The sequence below is a fragment of the Papio anubis genome, chromosome 4, assembly GCF_008728515.1.
Source record: "Papio anubis isolate 15944 chromosome 4, Panubis1.0, whole genome shotgun sequence".
NCBI classification, from domain to species: domain Eukaryota; kingdom Metazoa; phylum Chordata; class Mammalia; order Primates; family Cercopithecidae; genus Papio; species Papio anubis.
In genome coordinates this window covers 15171032-15190941 of record NC_044979.1, presented here as the reverse complement: position 1 = coordinate 15190941, position 19910 = coordinate 15171032, and the positions used below count along the sequence as shown (strand labels likewise).

Sequence of the window (19910 nt, the reverse complement as noted above, 5' to 3'; positions counted from 1 at the left end):
GCGCTCCCCCGCCTGCCCGTGCCCAGCCCCTTTCCGGGGCTCTCGCCTGGAGAACCCCGGCTTGGGTTTCGGGAGCCGGGGCACGAACCCAGGGCCTACCCCGAGGTTCTGGTTGATGGATTTTGCGGGCTGGGGGCAGGGGATGCCTGAGAGAAAGTGAGGTGGTGGTGAGAATAAAGCCGGGCCGAAGGGCCTTTGGCCACCAAATTCCGCAAACACTTGTTTTCTTCCTGGGGCCGCATCTGGGACACACACAGAAACGTGATTGGACACAGCTTTGGGCTCTGCGTTTCAAGTGCGCTATTTTGTCCACCCAAACAGAACATGAAGTCTTTGCAAGTGGATCGTGTGGGTCACTTCTCTATGCTCGCTGGACATTCAGGGGTGGGTGTGGGGATATGCAGATAGTCGAGTTCCAGGCCTGGTTGGGGATGGGAGAGTATGACGAGCATAGTTTATTCGCAGTAGACTAACAACAATGTCAGGACCCGAGGCTGGCTAGAAGACATCGTCTTGAATCCAATGTAACTTTTCTGAGACGTGGTCTTCTTGGACAAATGAAAGCAAGGCGGTCCCGAAGCAGCAAAGAGAAAGATTGGCCTCTGGCTCGTGGGATGGGGCCAGGTAGATACATGGGGAGGAGATGAAGGTCTAAGTTGCAAGGGTTAAGTGAGCACTTTGGTTACAGCAGGCAAGAAGTGGAGTCCAGAAAAGATGTATGAGAAAGGGCAAGGAGACCTTTTTGTCTAAGCTGTACCCAGAAAGCCCAAAGTGTGAGAGAGTGGGCAGGCGGTCATTCACAGAAGCAAGTGCCCATCCAGGCTCTGACTGCACCTCGCCCATTTTTGGTCCCTCCGAGGTTGCAGAGAGAGAAGGTAATGGGCCAGGGGTCCCCGATGTGGGCTCCTAACAGGGAAACTAAGTCTCATGGATGTAACTTTGTAACCTTTAGATTGTGAGTGGAGAGCTACATCCCATGGGGTGGCAGATGAAGATGTGGGAGAAGACGCTAACAATTGAATCGCAGATTGGGGAGATGGGATTATGGTGAGAGAATCCACCTTTGGTGTATGTGCATGAAGAAATAAACCAAATCTACATCTATAAAACTGCGGGAAGGAAAGAGATAATAATCAGTTGCAGGTCTGCTTATTTTTTAATCGTTTAGTGTAGTTTGTGGCAGGATCTGCCACCTTATTTCAACAGTGGAGAGAATTAGAAAGCATTTTCTTTTTTCATATCTACTATTGTTGGTTATATAAAAGAAGTATCTAATGGTTTCTGCTCTCATGGAATATGCTGTCCAGTTGCAAAGGAAAGAAGATGCAGAGATGATTTAAAAAAAAAAAAAAAGGAACAAAGAACCTCCATTATTCTAGTTGCCCACACATCCCTATTATTTGAGCAGAGAAAACATGACAGGGGACTGACCAGGTAATGAGGCAATGGACCACGTGGCCATTATGCTCTTGCCTTCCCACCTGAAACTTCTGTCTCCTTATGGCTCTCCCTGAGTAATACATATATTTATATATGACTATGTATCTCTTACTGTGGTCCCAACTTGGATGCAAACCCCTCCCCTTGGTCTCCTTAATACAACTATATAAGGCTGCATTTATCCAAATGATTTAACACGAGGGATTCCAGGTCTTGGAGACTCAGTCCCATCTCTCATTCTGTCTTGAAGGTATTTCCAGTCCCTCCCCGCTACCCACACACAAAAAAGTAGAATATTCTAGGCGTATTCCTGGCCAACTTCCTTCCTGCTCCCTGCAGGGCTTCTTATACAAAGGTTCTGCTACTTCTCACTAGTTAGGGCCATTGTCCCAGTCTCCTTGCCATCTTCTAAGCCAAGGCCAAAGATCCTAGTTCTAGTATGAACTGGAACAACCCTTCTTGAGGACAATTTGACAGTACTGATAAAAAAAAAAATCTTTAAAATATCTATCGCTGTTGTGGTTGTTACTGAATTGTCCTATGACTATTCCCTTTATAGGAATATTCCAAAGAAATAAAAATAGAATGTGGACAACAATTTAACTACAGCACTCATCAGAGCACTGTTTACATGATAAGGAAGGTTATACACAACCTATACATTCAAACCTGGGGATGTATTAAATAAATTATGGTATACGTCCATAATAGAATATTAGGCAGACATTAATAATATTTTATGACTGCATTTGTTGACATGGAAACTTGTTCATGGCCTATTGTGACACTGTAAAACAATAGGCTATAAGAATTAGAGTATACCCATTTTTCTTTAAAAATTACACACAGGCAGTCGCCGTGGCTCGCGCTTGTAATCCCAGCACTCTGGGAGGCCAAGGTGTGCAAATAACTTGAGCCCAGGAGTTTGAAAGCAGAGGGCAACAGGGTAAAACCTTGTCTCTACAAAAAATACAAAATTAGCAGGGTGTGTGTGCCAGGTGCCTGTGGGCCCAGTTACTCAGGGGGCAGAGGTGGAAGAATTGCTTAAGCCAGTGAGGTCAAGGCTGCAGTGAGCCAGGATTGCACCACTGCATTCCAGCCTGGGTGACAAACAAATTACACACACACACACACACACACACACACACACACACACACATTCCTCCTGTCTTGTCGTTCTTTCCATCCCAAGTAGTTTATGGGAAAGCCTGTGTAAGTCTCTGCCACCACTCAAAGGTTTTAGTTCGACAATGAAATCAGTATATTAACCAGTTCATTTCCAAAGTCTAAAAATATAGGACTTTGGCAGAATGCCCCCACTGTGGCGCTGGCACTTCCTAACCCTTCCCCTTTGAGACACAGCCCCAAGGTGAGACTATGCCTTCCATTCTCTCTGTTGTTGCTGGTGTGTGTTCCTAATCTCCTGTGGATAGTTCTTGGACAAAAGGAACCAATCAAGTTCAGCGACAGTACTATCTAAAACTGAGATTCTTGTCCCAGGACCCATGGACAAAACCCAGAGTCTATAACTGTGGATGGGAAAAATTCCATTTTTACATTCAGTCACTTGTAACTGAAATTCCCCATTTACCTCAGTTATACAAGTAGACAGAAAACCACAGTAGTATTTGAGGTATTGTATCATACTGTGTCTTAATCAAATAGAAGTCACAGACGTTTGCATTACCTGAAAATTTTTTACAATATCCTTTACTGTCTATCACTACTTTGAAATTATGGTAGTATTAAACCTGCCTCTACCTTTTCTGATTTAATGCTTCCATAAAAGGAAGCAGATGTATTATGATATCACAATTTTATAACTACATTTTGATATAGTTGATTTCCTTTGTAATTATATGTATTTTACTTTATACTTTTAATATTATTTTGAGAGGGAAGCATGGACTTTCCAGGTTGCCAAAGAGGTCCGGGGCACATAAATGTTTAAGAACTTCTGGACTTAAAATACATATTCAGTTGGGGGGGTTCACTAATTCTGCAGGGGCTTAACCCGCAGATAAAATGATCAGGCAAGACACTTATCCCATTTTGCAGCTAGGGTCTCCAGGGACAACTGTAGGTACTTCAGTGGTACCTGCAGGATTGAAAGAAGGTACCAAAGCTTCACATCCATCCCAACAAATGGAGAGACGGCTGCAAAACACAACTTAATCAAGTGTTCCTTTTATTTTATTGGGATATATTAGATCAAAGTTAAAGGTCTATGAAAATATTCAATTGAGAAGGGGAGGCTCAAAGTATAAGAGAGGGGAAGATTAATCAATATTGAATGTAAATTCCTAAAACCACCTCAAGAGATGGGAGCAGAGCTCAGGGAGGGGGATGAGACTATACGGGAGGAGTCCAGCTCTTCTTCCAGCAGCAGGGAAGACGGGGCAGATGCCAGTGGGCTGCATGTTTAGTGTCGGGAGAATGAGGGATTCCCGTCTGACGACATCTACTTTTCTCTGACAAGTAGGAGGCGAGATCATCTATTGAGAGTCAGAATGAGAGAGATAGAGAAAAAAATAAAACGCACTTTAAAGTGCAAATATCAATTTACAATTGATTTAAAGAATAGAGTTTTCAGTCTATTCTTACAAACCTCTAAGAAAGATATTCTTTCTGCCTTGCAGTTGAGAGAACTGGGACTGAGAATTCAGTTAACTTCCTTTTCCCTAAGATTTCCCAGTTGGAAAGAGAAAGAGCTAGCACCTTTTGTGTGTGTGTGTGTGTTTAATTTTGTTTTGTTTTTGAGACAGGGTTTCACGCTCACCAGGCTAGAGAGCAATGGCGTGATCATAGCTCACTGCAGCCCCAAGCTCCTGGGCTCAAGTGATCCTTCTGCCTCAGCCTCCTAAGTCGATGGGACTGCAGGCATGTGCCCCAACACTCGGCTAATTTTTTGTATGTGCATATTTTAGTAGAGATGGGATTTCACCATGTTGCCCAGGCTGGCCTAGAACTCCTGGCCTCAAGCGATCCATCCGCCTTGGCCTCCCAAAAGGCTGGGATTACAGGCGTGAGCCACCACACCTGGCCTACTCGGCTAATTTTTGAACTTTTTATTTTTGTAGACAGGGTCTCACTGTATGGCCCAGGCTGATCTTGAACTCCTGGCCTCAAGCAATCTTCCTACCGCAGGATCCCAAAATCCTTGAATTATGGTCGTGAGCCACTGCACCTGGCCAAAAGAGCCAGCATTTAAACTCAGCTCCTCAGATGGAAAATCCGTTCCGGATGTTGTAGAAAGTGCTTTATTTGTTCACTTAAAAACATTAAAGTTACTCAGCTCAGGACATTTAAGTGGATACACATTCTTTCACGCTTGTCTTTCTTTAATTAAGGTGGGACCATAAGCTGAAGAGAGGAATACATCTATCTACATTTCTAAATTTTGAAATGGAAAAGCAATGATCTTTCTTCAGAATGGTTTGTAGCAATAACTCTTTGGTGCTTTCATAAAATACTGATGATAAGTGTCTTAGTCCCTACTTATCAATGTCCTTGTATGGTGTCAGAGTCTCTATCTTCAGGCAGCCCTGAAGATCAGTCAGCTCTGGGGCACTCCTAGTGGTTCTCAAATACCCTGTTTGCTAAAGGTCAGAAGTGAGAGTGCTGATGCTGGAGAACTTGTAAGAACAGTTTTGGGGACTGGATGGAAATCACAACAGTCAGTAACAGAGGTCTATATTCTCTTTTTTTTTTTTTTTTTGAGATGGAGTCTTGCTCTATCGCCCAGGCTGGAGTGCAGTGGTGAGATCTCGGGTCACTGCAACCTCCGCCTCCCAAGTTCAAGCAACTCTACTGCCTTAGCTTCTAGAGTAGCTGGGACTACAGGCACCCGACTGGCTAATTTTTGTATTTTTAGTAGAGATGGGGTTTCACCATGTTGACCAGGCTGGTCTCGAACTCCTGACCTCTGGTGATCCACCAGCCTCAGCCTCCCAAAGTGCTGGAATTACAGGCGTGAGCCACTGCACCCAGCCTGAGGTCTATTTTCTTTAAAATCAGAGTGATTTCCTAAACACTCAGTCAACAGGGGGACCAAGAGTGGGGTTTAGGGGCATTAGGTTGCTGACAAGGGACCCCATTCATACACAGGGGCAGACTCAGAGGCAAGTCATGGATGAGTGCAGGTGTTCGCAGTGTGTAAGCTGTATTCCCACAGTGTAGGAAGTGGCCATAGAATCTGTTCTAGTGGTCGATATAGTTTTCTCCCCGACCCCTACCTGCCATCCCCAGCTGGGTTCCCAGAGTAATCAACAGATGAGGGTCCTGGCCATTGTGCTGGGGCACAGCAAGTTTGCTGAGGAAGGATGGCTCAGCCAGTTATAGAGGATGAGACAGTCCATGGCAGAAGTTCTATGGTTTCAGTGTTGGTGGTGGAGACAAAAAGGCCTCACATTACCAATCTCTGATCTATTGGACACTATGAAAGATAGACCAGCACAGGTCATGCTCATTTGACTTTTAGATAAGGCTTGAAATCTTGTAAAATATTGGGGATCTAAGGTGAGCTCACTCCCATTTTTAGTTAGATAAGAAAGCTTATCGCCAGGGGTGGTGGCTCATGCCTATAATTCCAGTACTTTGGGAGGCCAAGGCGGACAGATCACGAGGTCAGGAGTTTGAGACCAGCCTGACCAACATGGTGAAACCCTGTCTCTACGAAAAATACAAAAATTAGCCGGGTGTGGTGGTGCATACCTTTAATCCCAGCTACTCAGGAGGCTGAGGCAGAAGAATTGCTTAAACCCAGGAGGCGGAGGTTGCAGTGAGCCGAGGTCACGCCACTACACTCCAGCCTGGGTAACAGAGCAAGACTCCGTCTCAAAAAAAGAAAAAGAAAAAGAAAGCTTACCAGCATGGGCAAAGGTGGCAGGTACGTTCTCCTTGGTGCAGTCCCCAGGTCTCCATGAGCCAAAGCCCTCCTGCATGGGCAGGTCAACGTCCCCAAATCACGTTCCGTAGGATTCAGCAGAAGAGAGTGCCCAGACAACTGCTTCTTTGGTGACTGTCGTAGAGCCTATGCTTCAGGTGACCAAGGGGATGCATTTGCCCTGTGTTTTCTTTGGGAAGTAGGTTTGTGGGAAAGCCTGCAACCCCTACTGCAGATTTAGGGGTTCCATCCAAACATTCTGATGACAAAAGTCAAGCCAGGGATCCTGCATATCTGCCAGAAAGCCTGGAAGAATGTCAGCGCTTTCCTGCTGCTTCCTAGTCAGGCCCAAAGCACACACAGCGCCTCGGGGTGTCCTCGCCATGACCAGGCCACAAGCAGCAGCGACCAGGCAGGATGCCAGGACCAAGGAGGCAGGGCATAGAGTGTGGGCAACCATGAGTCAGAGGCCAGGTGGGCAGTAAAAAATGGAGTTCATCAATCCCAGAGAGAGGAACCATATGGGATCTTTCGAGGTCAAGCAAATCCCAGAGCACTGACAAAGAGAGGGAAAGATCAAATATGGAATCCAAGGCAGTTGTTTGTTCCAGCCTCAGTAGGCCTATCTGCCAGTTTTATACTCCTTCCTCCATGGAGAACCAATGAGAACCGGAACTGGAAGGCTTGTCCTGATCGTCTCCAGTAGCTGCCTGTCTAGTACTTATGAACTCAGGCGAGAGGGGCAGCGGATGTCATATCACACCACTGGAGCCTCCCTGTCTCCCCTGCTCAGACCCCTTAGCCCTCACCTTGATGCATACTCCTCTAGGAGAGAGCTCCTGCCTTATGCTTATAAGCCATCCTCCCCAGCTTCTACCTCAAGCTCCTGCCTTATGCTTATAAGCCATCCTCCCCAGCTTCTGCCTCTAAGCCGCAGCCTGGTGGTTGAGGCTCTATCAACCTGTCAGACTTCTCTATCACCAGGCACAGCTGACAGCCTACCTCTCAGATTCCTGATATATTTTCCTTCTGGGTTCCCCAATTCTTTTCCTTCGCTAGCTTTTGGAATATCCTGCAACTTCAGCTTGGATTCCTCTTGCAAACACTTGTTTGGGCGGAGATCTGTTTCAGCTACAAAGTCTAACTATCCTTTCCCACAACTGGTCCTGTTCCTAAACAGTGTGTTTAATACATAATGGGTAGTTGTAGCTCCAGTTGGCTATGTCCTTATTTAAGTGAGGCAATCAAGTCCAGAGAAAAAACAGTGAAGGCATTTTCCTGACAATGAAAGAGTGGTGGATATATAGGGCATTAGTTACAGATGACTGAGTATTAAAACTGGGTGAGTACTTAGAAATCAAGTTCCTTGGCCGGGTGCAGTGGCTCATGCCTGTAATCCTAGCTTTTGGGGAGGCCGAGGCGGGCGGATCACGAGGTCAGGAGATCGAGACCATGCTGGCTAACACGGTGAAATCCCGTCTCTACTAAAAATATAAAACATTGGCCAGGCGTGGTGGCGGACGCCTGTAGTCCCGGCTACTTAGGAGGCTGAGGCAGGAGAATGGCATGAACCCAAGAGGCGGAGCTTGCAATGAGCCGAGATCGCGCCACTGCACTCCAGGCTGGGCGACAGAGCAAGACTCCATCTCAAAAAAAAGAGAAAGAAAAGAAATCAAGTTCCTTGCTGTACTTCCACAGACAAGGAAAATCCACCTCTCAGATTTTTACAGTCACACAGTTAGTAAGTGGCTGAGTTAGTAAGTGGTTGAACTGCAACCAAAATTCAGGTCCTCTAATTCTTAGTCTAACATTCTTCTCCTTATCCTATGATGCATCTCTAAAGCTATGTTATATTATTTTTCTATGATTTTTATTATAACATTAAGCCCTGTTGAAATAAGCCCAGGCCTCATAATCTTTTTGCTCATGGAGACTGTTCAACTCCTTGCAGATAAAACGAGTTAAAAAAATGTTTTGGCCAGGCGCAGTGGCTCACTCCTGTAATCCCAGCACTTTGGGAGGCCGAGGAGGATGGATCATTTCAGGTCAGGAGTTCGAGACTAGCCTGGCTAACATGGTGAAACCCCGTCTCTATCAAAAATACAAAAATTAGCCAGGCATGGTGGCGCACGCCTGTATTCCCAGCTACTCAGGAGGCTGAGGCAGGAGAATTGCTTGAACCCTGGAGGCGGAGGTTGTAGTGAGCTGAGATCGCACCACTGCACTCCAGCCTGGGCGACAGAGCAAGACTCCGTCTCAAAAAAAAAAAGTTTTAAGAGTGTGGATCTCCTCATAAGCATTCTTACCAACCACAATAAAATTAAAAGAAAAAAAAAGCCATTGTTCTTTCTAACTTAGCAGTTCAGAGCTCATTTAAGAATGGGTATGTAATCCTAGTGTGTAGGTTCAGACCACTGTTTGGTTAAGGTTTTGTGATGGTGATAAGCTAATAGGGACAAGGCATTGCTCTCCTGGGTGGGGATCTACTTGAAAGCTGTTCACTCACTGAATCAATCAATCACAATTATCCTGCCAGGGGACCCACGTGGGCAGGAAAGTCCAAAGGACACTGGAAATTTTGAATGCCACGTGATGGGTGTGTTTCTCTCTTTAACTTAAAGAAAAATTTCCTTTCCAACTTCTTTGTTCATGTATATGCATGAGGTGGCTAGTGGTAGTCAAGGCCGAATTTTATTACTGATGGTGGAAAACCGTGTTGGGGGCAGGGCCAAGGAATGCAAGCAATGTCTTCCTTCTAAGGTGGGAGCTGGAATTTGCCCCTTGATCTTTCTCTTCCTGGATCTCTAGCTTCTCACAGTCAGAATTCTTGAAAGAGCTGCCAACACTCATCTTCTCCATTTCCTCACTTCTCTGCACTCCTCAACTCACCCAATCTGGCATCTTCACTCTACTGAAGCAGCTCACACAGGGGGCTCCCCTGTCCGAGGCGATTGAACCAAAGCAACTCCATCTTGAATAGGAGCTGGTTAAAATAAGGCTAAGACCTGCTGGGCTGTGTTCCCAGACGGTTATGGCATTCTAAGTCACAGGATGAGATAAAACGTTAGCACAAGACATAGGTCATAAAGATCTTGCTGATAAAACAGGTTGCAGTAAAGAAGCTGACTAAAACCTGCCAAAACTGAAACGGCTACGAGAGTAACCTCTGGTCTTCACTGCTACCCTCCCACCAGCACTATGATAGTTTACAAATGCCATGGCAATGTCAGGAAGTTACCTTATGGTCTAAAATGGGGAGGTATGAATAACCTACCCCTTGTTTAGCATATAATTTTAAAAAAACACATGAAAATGGGCAACCAGCAGCCATCAGGGCTGCTCTGTGTGTGGAGTAGCCTTTCTTTATTCCTTTATTTTCCTAATACACTTGCTTTTATTTTCCTCTGTGGACTTGCCCTGAGTTCTTTCTTGTGCGAGATCCAAGAAACCTCTTTTGGGGTCTGGATTGGGACCTCTTTCCTGTAACACCCTTAGCCTCCATGTCAACATATTTTCTTCATTTCTAACCTTAAGTGGCACATTAGGGGCATTTCATACCCTCGTGAGGGACTCATGGTTACTTCCTCATTTCCAAACACTCTTTCCTGGTTCTCCTCTTGACTTTCCGACTGCTCCTTCTTTGTCTTTTTTTGTTAGTTTTTTCCATTATTCATTCATTCATTCCATATTACAAGTATTTAGGGAGCACCTACTCTATGTCAGTACCTCTCTAGGTGCTATGGTCTAAAACTCCTGCTGTCATGGGGCTTATAGTCTAGTGAGAAGTGGTGGGGAAGAAACAGCAATACAACAATTAAGAGACTGAATTGTTTGCGGGGAGTGCCAAAACCCAGGATGGAATGATATATTTAAGGTGATAATTGCTATGAAGAAAAATTAAGGAAGGGCCAGGCATGGTGGCTCATGCCTGTAATCCCAGCACTTTGGGAGGCTGAGGTGAGAGGATTGCCTGAGCTCAGGTGTTCAAGACCAGCCTGGGCAACATATGGAGACCTTGTCTTTACAAAAAGAAAAAGAAAACTAGCCAGGTCTGGTGGCACATGCCTGTGGTCCCAGCTACTTGGGAAGCTGAGATGGGAGGATCGCTTGGGCCTGGGAGGTAGAGGCTGCAGTGGGCCATGATTATGCCATTGCACTCCAGCCTGGGCAACAGAGCAAGACCCTGTCTCAAAAAAAAAAAAAAAAGAAAAAGAAAAAGAAAAAGAAAGAAAGAAAAGGAAAAAAAAAAGAACAGGTGGATAATAATGAAAGGGCTGGTATATGTCATTCTAAACTGGATGGTCACGGGAGGCCTCACTGAGAGGTCAGCATGTGAGGAAGGCTATGATGGAGATAATGGGGTGATCCATACAGATCTGTGGAAAACATCCAGGTCTGTGGAAGAACCTTCCCAGCAGAGAAACTAGCAAATGCAAGGCCCTGAGATGGGAATGTGCCTTACACATTGGAGGAACAGTGACAAGGCCATTGTGGCTGAGGCAAAGTGATTGCTGGGAGATGAGGCCAGAGAGCATGTGGAATTAGTTTGATTCAATGTAGGTGGAGCCTAGGAAAGGTTTTTTTTTCAATTTGTTTAATTTTCTCCTTGCAACAAGAAGCAAGGCATCAGCTATGCATGAGGATGTGGAAGGAGACATGGAGAGAGAGGAGAAGGTCTAGCAGCCTTCCGAGAGAGTAGGAGACTGGATGGAAAAACGAGACTGGTATGTTTATCAGGACATAGAATGGTCAGATGGCATCTGCAGCTCACAGCCATGGAGTTTACGAGATCTGTCAGAAGGGCTGTGTGTTTTTCTCTAGCACCACCGAGCTGCGTGGGTGCAGGCATGGAGTTGGTAGAATTGGACTCAGCCCAGGCTGGGGTTTTGCCAAGTGAGCACCACAGGGTGAGAAAGAGGCACAGAAAGTTGAGACAGATGCAAGGGAGTGACTCTAATGATTATCCAGGAAATGTCAGCTGGTATGGACATGAATGGCAGGTCCCAGTGGGTCAAGGGATTGTTGAAGCTCAAAAAGAGAATGACTAGAAAAATAGAAGGAGCTGGTTGGAGAAAGTGTGGCTTAAAACTAGGATTGTAAAGAGATGGCTCAGGGTCTATTTAGAACTTGCTATGCAATGTGGGAGCCACCAGCAATGTGTAACCTTTGACCACCTGCAATGGGACTAGTGCGAATTGAGACATGCTGTAAGTGTAAAATACACACCAAATTCCCACGACTTAGTGCCAAAACAGTAAAATACCTCATGAATAATTTTTAAGGCCTGGCACAGCAGCTCACGCCTGTAATCCCAGCACTTTGGGAGGCTGAGACAGGTGGATCATCTGAGATCAGTAGTTCGAGACCAGCCTCGCCAACATGGTGAAACCTCGTCTCTACTAAAAATACAAAAATTAACCAGGCACCGTGGTGGGTGCCTGTAATCCCAGCTACTTGGGAGGCTAAGGCAGGAATATTGCTTGAACCTGGGAGTCGGAGGTTGCAGTTGAGTCGAGATCATGCCACTGCACTCCAGCCTGGGCAACAAGAGCAAAAATCCATCTCAAAAACATTAAAAAATAATAAATAAATAAATAATTTTAAAAATAGTGGTTACACCACTAGTAGTTAGATGTTTGGGTATGTAGGCTTACTCATTTATTTTTTTCTTTTTATTCATTTATTTTTACTTTTGGCCAGGCACCGTGGCTCATGCCTGTAATGTCAGCACTTTGGGAAGCTGAGGCGGGCAGAATCACTTGAGGTCAGGAGTTCGAGACCAGCCTGACCAACATGGTGAAACCCCGTCTCTACTAAAAATACAAAAATTAGTTGGGTGTGGTGGTGCACACCTGTAATCCCAGCTACTCAGGAGGCTGAGGCAGGAGAATCGCTTGAACCGGGAGGCAGAGGTTGCAGGGAGCTGAGATCACACCACTGCACTCCAGCCTGGGCAATAGAGCAAGAGAAAGTAATGAGGTTGTGTGACCCAGGGCAACAGATGACTATATAGGATGGGCAGTAGTTATGTAGTTTAATTACATGACATTCAAAACTGGGGGATTTTAGGAAGGAGGCAGGGAGAATTGTCTGGATGTAGCAATGAGAGTTCAAAGAGATATCTGTTCCACATTCAGGGCTATGGGGAAAACATTGCCTGCCACTTGGCGGCGGGTGCTGAGGAGATGTGTCCTCAGGGATGATCCAGGTTAGAGTAAGAAGGAGAGAGGATTCTCAAAAAAAGAGGACTGCTTGCTGAAAAGGGCCTACGTGCTCTGAAGGCACCCTGGACCGGTTTTCAGGAGGCGAGCCAGGGCCCAAGGTTTAGCGGGAGCTAGGAATTTAGGGCTTCTTCCCATGAGTGACATTCTGGGGTTAATAAAAGGGACTTAAAATTAGCTCTGGTGGTCTCCAAGCGAGCAACTGTGGGCAAGGCACTCCTACACTCACAGTACAGGAGAAGTGGGAGGAGTAAGCATCCTTTCTTCACCGCTGGCAGAGACGCGGAGGTCTGGGGAAGAGCAGATGTGCCTTGCATCTGAGTAAGGGTGACTTTTACTCAGAAAGTGCATACCTCCCACTTCCACCTATCCATAAAATGCTAGAATCCAGCAAAGCCCATATCCTAGCCCTCTCGACTGTTCATGCAATATTTGATAGGATAGGTGATTTTTTTTCCCAGCCAATAACAGCTTCAAATTGCTATGTGAAGGCAGATGACTCATAAATGTGGATCTTCAGTATAATTTTCTGTTCTCTGCCTTGGACCTGGATATCCTACTGCCCATTGTACGCCTACTCGTTCTCAGTACGTCCAGAATGAAACACACAATCTCACTCCCAGACGTGTACTTTTCAGTGGAGAGTACCACGCTCCACATAGGAACCAACCAGAAGCTGGGATGGGCCTGTGATGTCTCTTTCTCTTTCTATCCTACTCTTTCTGTGGACGAGTTCATGTCCTACAAAGCTCTCTAATCTATCCACTTTTGTCCACTTCCACAAATCTCCTCCCTTTCACCTCGAGCTCTACCAGAACCTCTTAATTGTCCTACACACATCTGCACTGACCCCTCCTGTGACCCTCCACACTGTCCCTAGGGTGACACTTCCAAAATTCCCAAGTCTCTTCATGCCCCTCTTTTCAACCCAAAACTCTGCAGTGGTTCCCCATTGCTCTCAGGATCAAGTTGAAACCCTTTCACATGCTCTGCAACCTCTCTGCACCCACCTGTCCAGCCTTTCCTCAGCCTGTGCCTCCGGTGAGGAATCTCCCTCTTGACACGCCAGCTACACCTACCTGCCTTTGGGTCTCTAGTGTGCGCACAGCTGTCACAGGGCTGTGCAAACACTTATCCTTTTGCATGGAATATTTCTCTCCTCCCACTTTGCATACTTAACTTCTACTTATTGTTCAGATCTCTGCTTGGATATCCCTCTACCGAACTCCCCAAACAGGTCACATCTCCCACGTACAGTTTCTACCAGATGCATCCTATTCCTTTCTCTTGAGGTTCCTGTAACAGTTACAGTTTCACATTTGTTTGTCATTATTTGATTAGCGTTTTTCTCCCCTAGGAGACCCTCCAAAGGCCTGAACTCACCAAGGGCTGAGATCATGCCTGTCTTTGCTCATTATTATGTCCCCAGCACCTAACAAACTGTCCTGCACATAGTAGGTGCTCAATAAATGTTTACTGAATACATGAATGAATAATTAGTGATGCAATAAAGGTCCTTAAGCTTTACCAAATACAGGGCCTGCCTTGATCTAGAGTGAGATTTCAATGGTTCTGGAACTCAGTTTCAGTCAGCAAATGTATAGAGCAAACGCACTGGGCCCTCCTCCACTATTCTTAGGCACACTGGAATGACTTTGCTGGAACCAGGGAGCTGACTGAATGGCATGAGTGTCTTCTGGTAGCATCTCACACTTGGGTACAAAGGCCTGTCTACTGGCTTGCTCAGGCATGTTGAGAGTCCGAGTCTGCTGTTGTTGGTAGACCTTAATGGGTCCACCTGTTCCCTTTTTCTGAGACAGTGTCCATTGGCTACATGGGTCACATCTCTGGGGGTGGCATAAATAACTACAAACCGGGTGGCAGGAAGGGCAGCCTAAGGAAGCTTGAGCAAGCTCTGAGGGTGGCTGAGAAGCACCCACTTACTGTGTCAGTTCAGCCTAGCGGGTTTCTTCATATGAAGCCCACCTTATTAAAGGAAGTGGAGGTAGGGGAGCAACTAGAAGCAACTAGTACTTGTCACCTCAAGCAAGATGGGTTATCTACCTACATTCAGCCTCCACTCTGCAGTGTTTACTCCCACCAGTGCCTTAGTCGACTATTTTCAGTGACAAACACTCCAGCTTCAGGGCCAGGCTCTCTGATTTTGGCTTCCTCTGGGTGCAGGAAGGATGAAGGCAGCTGATGCTCCACTAGCGGCTGCCTCGGTGCCAGCAACCTGGCTGTGCTGCTGTTGGTGCCTTGGGTCTTTTTTCCTGTCCGCCCTTCTCGGCTCCCTTGGTTGCTGACTCCTCGCCATCTGACCATCTGCTTCGCTCTGCCCTTCCACCCACCACACATTTCTGGCTGCTGATGCTTGCTGGCCCAGCCCTTGGGATGAAGGGACTCCTGCCTTCTGCTTCTCTGACCTCTGCTCCCTGGATGCCTTACGTTGATTCTCGTTCCGTGGTCCTGGAATCTTCACTGCTGCTTCTGATCTGGTGGGATAATAATGAGGTTACACGGTGAGAAGGCCATCCAGGTTCTGTAATTAGTAACCACACCAAGCCAGCTCTATGGGCGGGTGATTAGAACATTTTTTTTTCTAACCGTAACACTTATTATACTAAAACTATCTACTTAAGTATTTCCCACCCCCCCTAGATGGAGAGTTTCTTGAGGGCAAGAACTGAGTTTATTTTTATTGATATCCAGAGTGCCTGGAATATAGAAGTTAATTGGTAAATGTTGGCTGAACTGAGGTTGGGAATGGGAGGGAAAGTGTATAGGGGATGATGCTCTGATGTCAGCCTCCTGGGCTGACCCTGAAGAAAGAAGGAAAACTAGGCATTTGTGGTTGTCACTCCCACCCCTCTCTTGGGGGAGTGGCCCTTGGACAGGGCAGGAGGCTGCTCAACCTTGGCCTTGGCTGCAAAGATCTCTGGGTCTTGCTGTGTGCTTCACCCTAATCTCATCCTGATGCCCGCCCAACCCATCCATGGTTCATCACCCACCGGGTCTGCAGCCCCTCCAGGGAGAGATTCTTTTGTACTAGCACGCAGGCCAGTGGGATGAGGGGGGCAGTAAATCTGGTAGCAAGTGGGAAGCCACAGGCTGAGTGCACACAGTACTCAGTGCAAGGCAGGTGCTCCGATATCAGGAAAAAGATACAATGGCTCTTTCATTTCTCTCTTTTTTTTTTTTCAGATTATAAAGTAATACATGTTCACAGGGACAAAATACAACAGTATAAAAGCCTTCTGTCCTCCTCTATCTACTCCCTAACATTAACTACTGTTAACAATTCTTTGTTATTTATTTATTTTTTTTGACACACAGTCTCATTCCTTCGCCCAGGATGGAGTGCAGTGGCACGATCTCGGCTCACTGCAACCTCTGCCTCCTGGTTCAAGCAATTCTCGTAGCTGGGATTACAGGCGCACACCACCAACCCAGCTTATGTTTGTATTTTTTCTAGAGACGGGGTTTCTCCACGTCGGCCATGGCTGGTCTTGAACTCCCAGCCTCAAGTGATCCGCCCACCTCAGCCTCCCAAGGTGGTGAGATTACAGGCGTGAGCCACTGAACCTGACTGTACTGTTAACAATTCTTGAAGTCTTCTGGAAATGTGCTATTTTACAAAAGCACGTATACATATAGCTTACATATACAAAATGTGTGTATGTGTTCACATGCAGATAGACAGATACATAGACAGACAGAATTTGATGGTGTCATGAGACAGAAAGAGAAAATGGTGGCCCACAGGTATAAAGTAGGGGTGTTGGGGTGAAGGCAGACTTGAAAGGGGCTGTTGATGGATGAGGTAGGAAGGCCTGAGTAGAAGTGATGGAATACAAGGATAGAAGCAAGGATGGGGCAGGAGAGTCTTAATATTTGTGTTGCAAAAAATTTTTGCAGTTTAGAGAGTGAAAAATCCAACATCCAGTTAGCCTGTTTCCTTAAATTAAAAATGGGGTAATGATGTATATTCCTCACAGGTTTATAGTGATGATTAGATGGGGCTAATATATATATATATATTTGTTTGTTTGTTTGTTTTTTGAGACAGAGTCTCTACCTGTCACCCAGGCTGGAGTGCAGTGGTGCTATTTTGGCTCACTGCAAACTCCGCGTCACAGTTTCAAGTGATTCTCCCATCTTAGCCTCCTGAGTAGCTGAGACTATAGGCACACATCACCACACCCAGCTAATTTTTGTATTTTTAGTAGAGATGGGGTTTCACTATATATCGGCAAGGCTGGTCTCGAACTCCTGACCTCAGGTGATCTACCCACCTCGGCCTCCCAAAGTGCTGGGATTACAGGCATGAGCCACTGTACCTGGCCAGGGCTAATATATTTACAGTGCTTAGCACTGCACCTCAAACAATATTCTAAGCATTCTCTCAGCGTGTGCTGCTATTAGAGTTGTTGATGTTATTGTTAGGGTGCTGCTATTGTTGCTGTTTTCAGAATGCTTCACGTGGTGCCTGGCCTATGAGGGAACCTCTATCCATCTGCAGTTGGCATATGGAAAGAACCTCCTGGTTGCATTTCTCTTTCCATTTTAGAAATCATTTTTTTGTCATGACACTGTCTTTTCCTTTTCCTTCCATGACCGCTCTTAACTTGGTACTTTATGCTGTGCACTCTTGAAGAGAACTTGCTGGTACCTGATGGTTATAAATCCTTGGAGGTGCGTGGAGATGTTTTAGGTAGTAAAGGGCAGTGGCCATTTTCTCACTGTCTCCCTGCCCTGGTCTTAAGCTGTTGGACATTCTTTAATCAGGAACTTATTTGCTGTACTTCGCACATACTGCCTAAGGATATCAATTAGAATTGCTTACTTAAGAAAAATGCCCAGTCATTAAGACCACTCTTGTTCATTTCCTGCATTTTTTTTTTTTTTTTTTGAGACAGAGTCTCATTCTGTTGCCCAGGCTGGAGTGCAGTAGCGTGATCTTGGCTCACTGCAACCTCCGCCTCCTGGGTTCAAGTGATTCTCCTGCCTCAGCCTCTCCAGTAGCTGGGACTACAGGCTCCCGCCACCTCGCCAGGCTAATTTTTGTATTTTCAATAGAGATGGGGTTTCACCATGTTGGTCAGGCTGGTCTCAAACTTCCGACCTCAAGTGATCTGCCTGCCTTGGCCTCCCAAAGTGCTGGGATTACAGGCATGAGCCACTGTGCCCAGCCTATTGTCTTCATTTTAAGAGCATTGACTCTGCTGCTCCTCTTGAGACATCTTGGGCAGTGATTCTGTTCTTCTGGGATACTCTGGGTGTCTCTACTTGTATTTAGAATGGCTGGCTTAAAAGTCTTTGTTTGAATATTCTGCATCCTGAATGCTCTTAGTTGTCAGTAAAACTATGCCTGCCTACGCACTCTTCTATTTCTGATTTATAAATAGGTTCAGCTGCCTAACAATTACACATACTCTATTTTGCACACACACATTACTTAAGGAGACATTTAGAGGATAGATGGCTTTTATTCCTATGAAGTTATCTGGAAATCATCTTCTTAACTATCTTTTTTTCCCCCAAAGGGGCCATAGTTTGAAGGATTTGTGATGAGACTTTTGGTCTGTGAAGCCCAAGACACAATCTCCAACATGCACAGGAAATCCAGTATCAAATTTCTAACAGGTCTTCAGAGACAGGCCCAGGACTGGCTTGAGCGTGTCAGAGAGGTGTGCGCTGTGTACTTCCCATCATACATGGCCACACATGCCTGTGGCTGTGAGAAATACTGGTGGTGACAAAGACAATGAGATGGCAGAGAAAAAGATCAGTGGGGTTTGCGAAGGTGATTAGGATGTCGTCTTAGGTATAATTAAGGACTTAATAAGGTTGAAGGAAAGAGAGGACATTACAAATACCAAGGCCCCTGAGAGATGTGCCTGGCAACCCAGAAAAGAACATATGGGGGAAAGCGCCTTAGTGTAACCGGGTCAGAATTTTCATTCTGGGCAGAACTGGAATTTGAATAATAATACTGAGTCATGTAGAGCATACAGCTATGACATTTCATTTATTTCTCCATATAATGCAATAAAGTAGATGGATTAACCCTTGACTTTTACAGACGGAGCGGGGGAGAATGAAGAGGCGTCAGTTTGGGCATCAGGCTGGATCTTCACACTCGGACCTCACTCTGCTCTATCCTGCCCAGTGTTGCTTCAAGGCAACCAGATTTGACACCAGTTTCAGTTTAGATCCTGCCTCTACCTGGGTGTGACCCTGGTCCATCTTCAGCTCGGCCTCTGCTTTCTCTTCATAAACTTTTGGGGTTAGTCTTCGGATGATCTCTAAAACATGGCCCAGGTGTTCCTTGCCAGTAGAGTGTAGTCAGATTTGGAGGGACTGGACACTCAGTGTGAACAAGAGGAAGGCTTCAGGAGGCAGTAAAAGCTGACAAGAGGAGATAAAATGAAGCGCCTAGGGATGCATATTGGACTAGCGGGCGAAAGGCCATGACTCCTTAGTTTGCAGATAGTGAGTGGGAAAGAACTGGGGCCGAGATTGGGTAAGTTTCCCAGTGCAATTAAAAAAAAAAAAGAAGAAGAAGAAGAAGAAGAAGAAGAAGAACTAGAAGAATTACCCGGGTCCGGCCTCTTTCGCGTAGCCTGGGGCTGAGTCGCAGGCTGAGAAATCCGGTCGGGCCAGTAGGGGGCTCCACCAAGCGCAGTCTCAGAATGCCCAAGAGCCCCACCATCGCCCGGGGTCTTCTAGAGGAGTGGGTAGTGGTGGGCGCTGAAGAGCTGTAAAAGACTAGCAGCCCGCGTCCGCGTCCGTCCTCCCGGGTCCCCAGTCCGCAGGCGGCCGCCGCCTCGGCCCCGCCCTCCCACCTCCATTCCCGGCCCCGCGGGCCCGAACGGTCCCTCTCGCAACCGATCCGCTGGCGGGGGCGCGGAGGATGAGAATTCCTAGAAGCCTTAAGAGGCTGCCCAGCGTTGGAAGTTCGTATCCCCGAGAATGCTGGAGGTTCCAGCTCACACACCCTCTCCGGGCACAGTCAGCTGGGGGGTGCTGGGAGGGAGAACGCCCCGCTCCTCATCCCCCATCCTCGTGCACCCTGGAGCCCAGCTCCATACGTTCGGCCACCCCAGGCGGACTCGGAGGTGGTCGGGTAGCGGGTGGTGGCGGGAGGGGACCGGGTAACTGCAGGCCGGAGAGGAGGTCGCTGGGCCAGGCCGGAGGCGCGCAGGGGCTGCGTGGCTACCTCTGCGGCACCCGCCCCACCTCCGCCGGCTAAGCCCGGAGGGGGACGGTGAGTCAGATCTCGGGCACCCGCGGGTCGGGCATGGGGGGAGGGCAGGTCAGGAAATGACATCAGAGGCCTGTGCTCAGGGAGCGGGGGTCTG

At 46.7% G+C, this 19910-nt stretch overlaps 1 non-coding gene across 2 annotated transcripts; it reads right to left on the bottom strand.

The window, feature by feature from the left end:
- Positions 1-1087: 1087 nt before the first annotated feature.
- On the bottom strand, positions 1088-19895 carry LOC108585195. 2 transcript variants are annotated; one of them, XR_004183100.1, is made up of 3 exons: positions 19148-19895; positions 14615-15041; positions 1088-3935 (listed from the first exon to the last, which is right to left on the bottom strand). It is a non-coding gene; the product is annotated as an uncharacterized LOC108585195 (transcript). The 2 variants fall into 2 exon arrangements; XR_004183099.1 differs by lacking the exon at positions 1088-3935 and having other exon boundaries at positions 14002-15041.
- Positions 19896-19910: the final 15 nt, after the last annotated feature.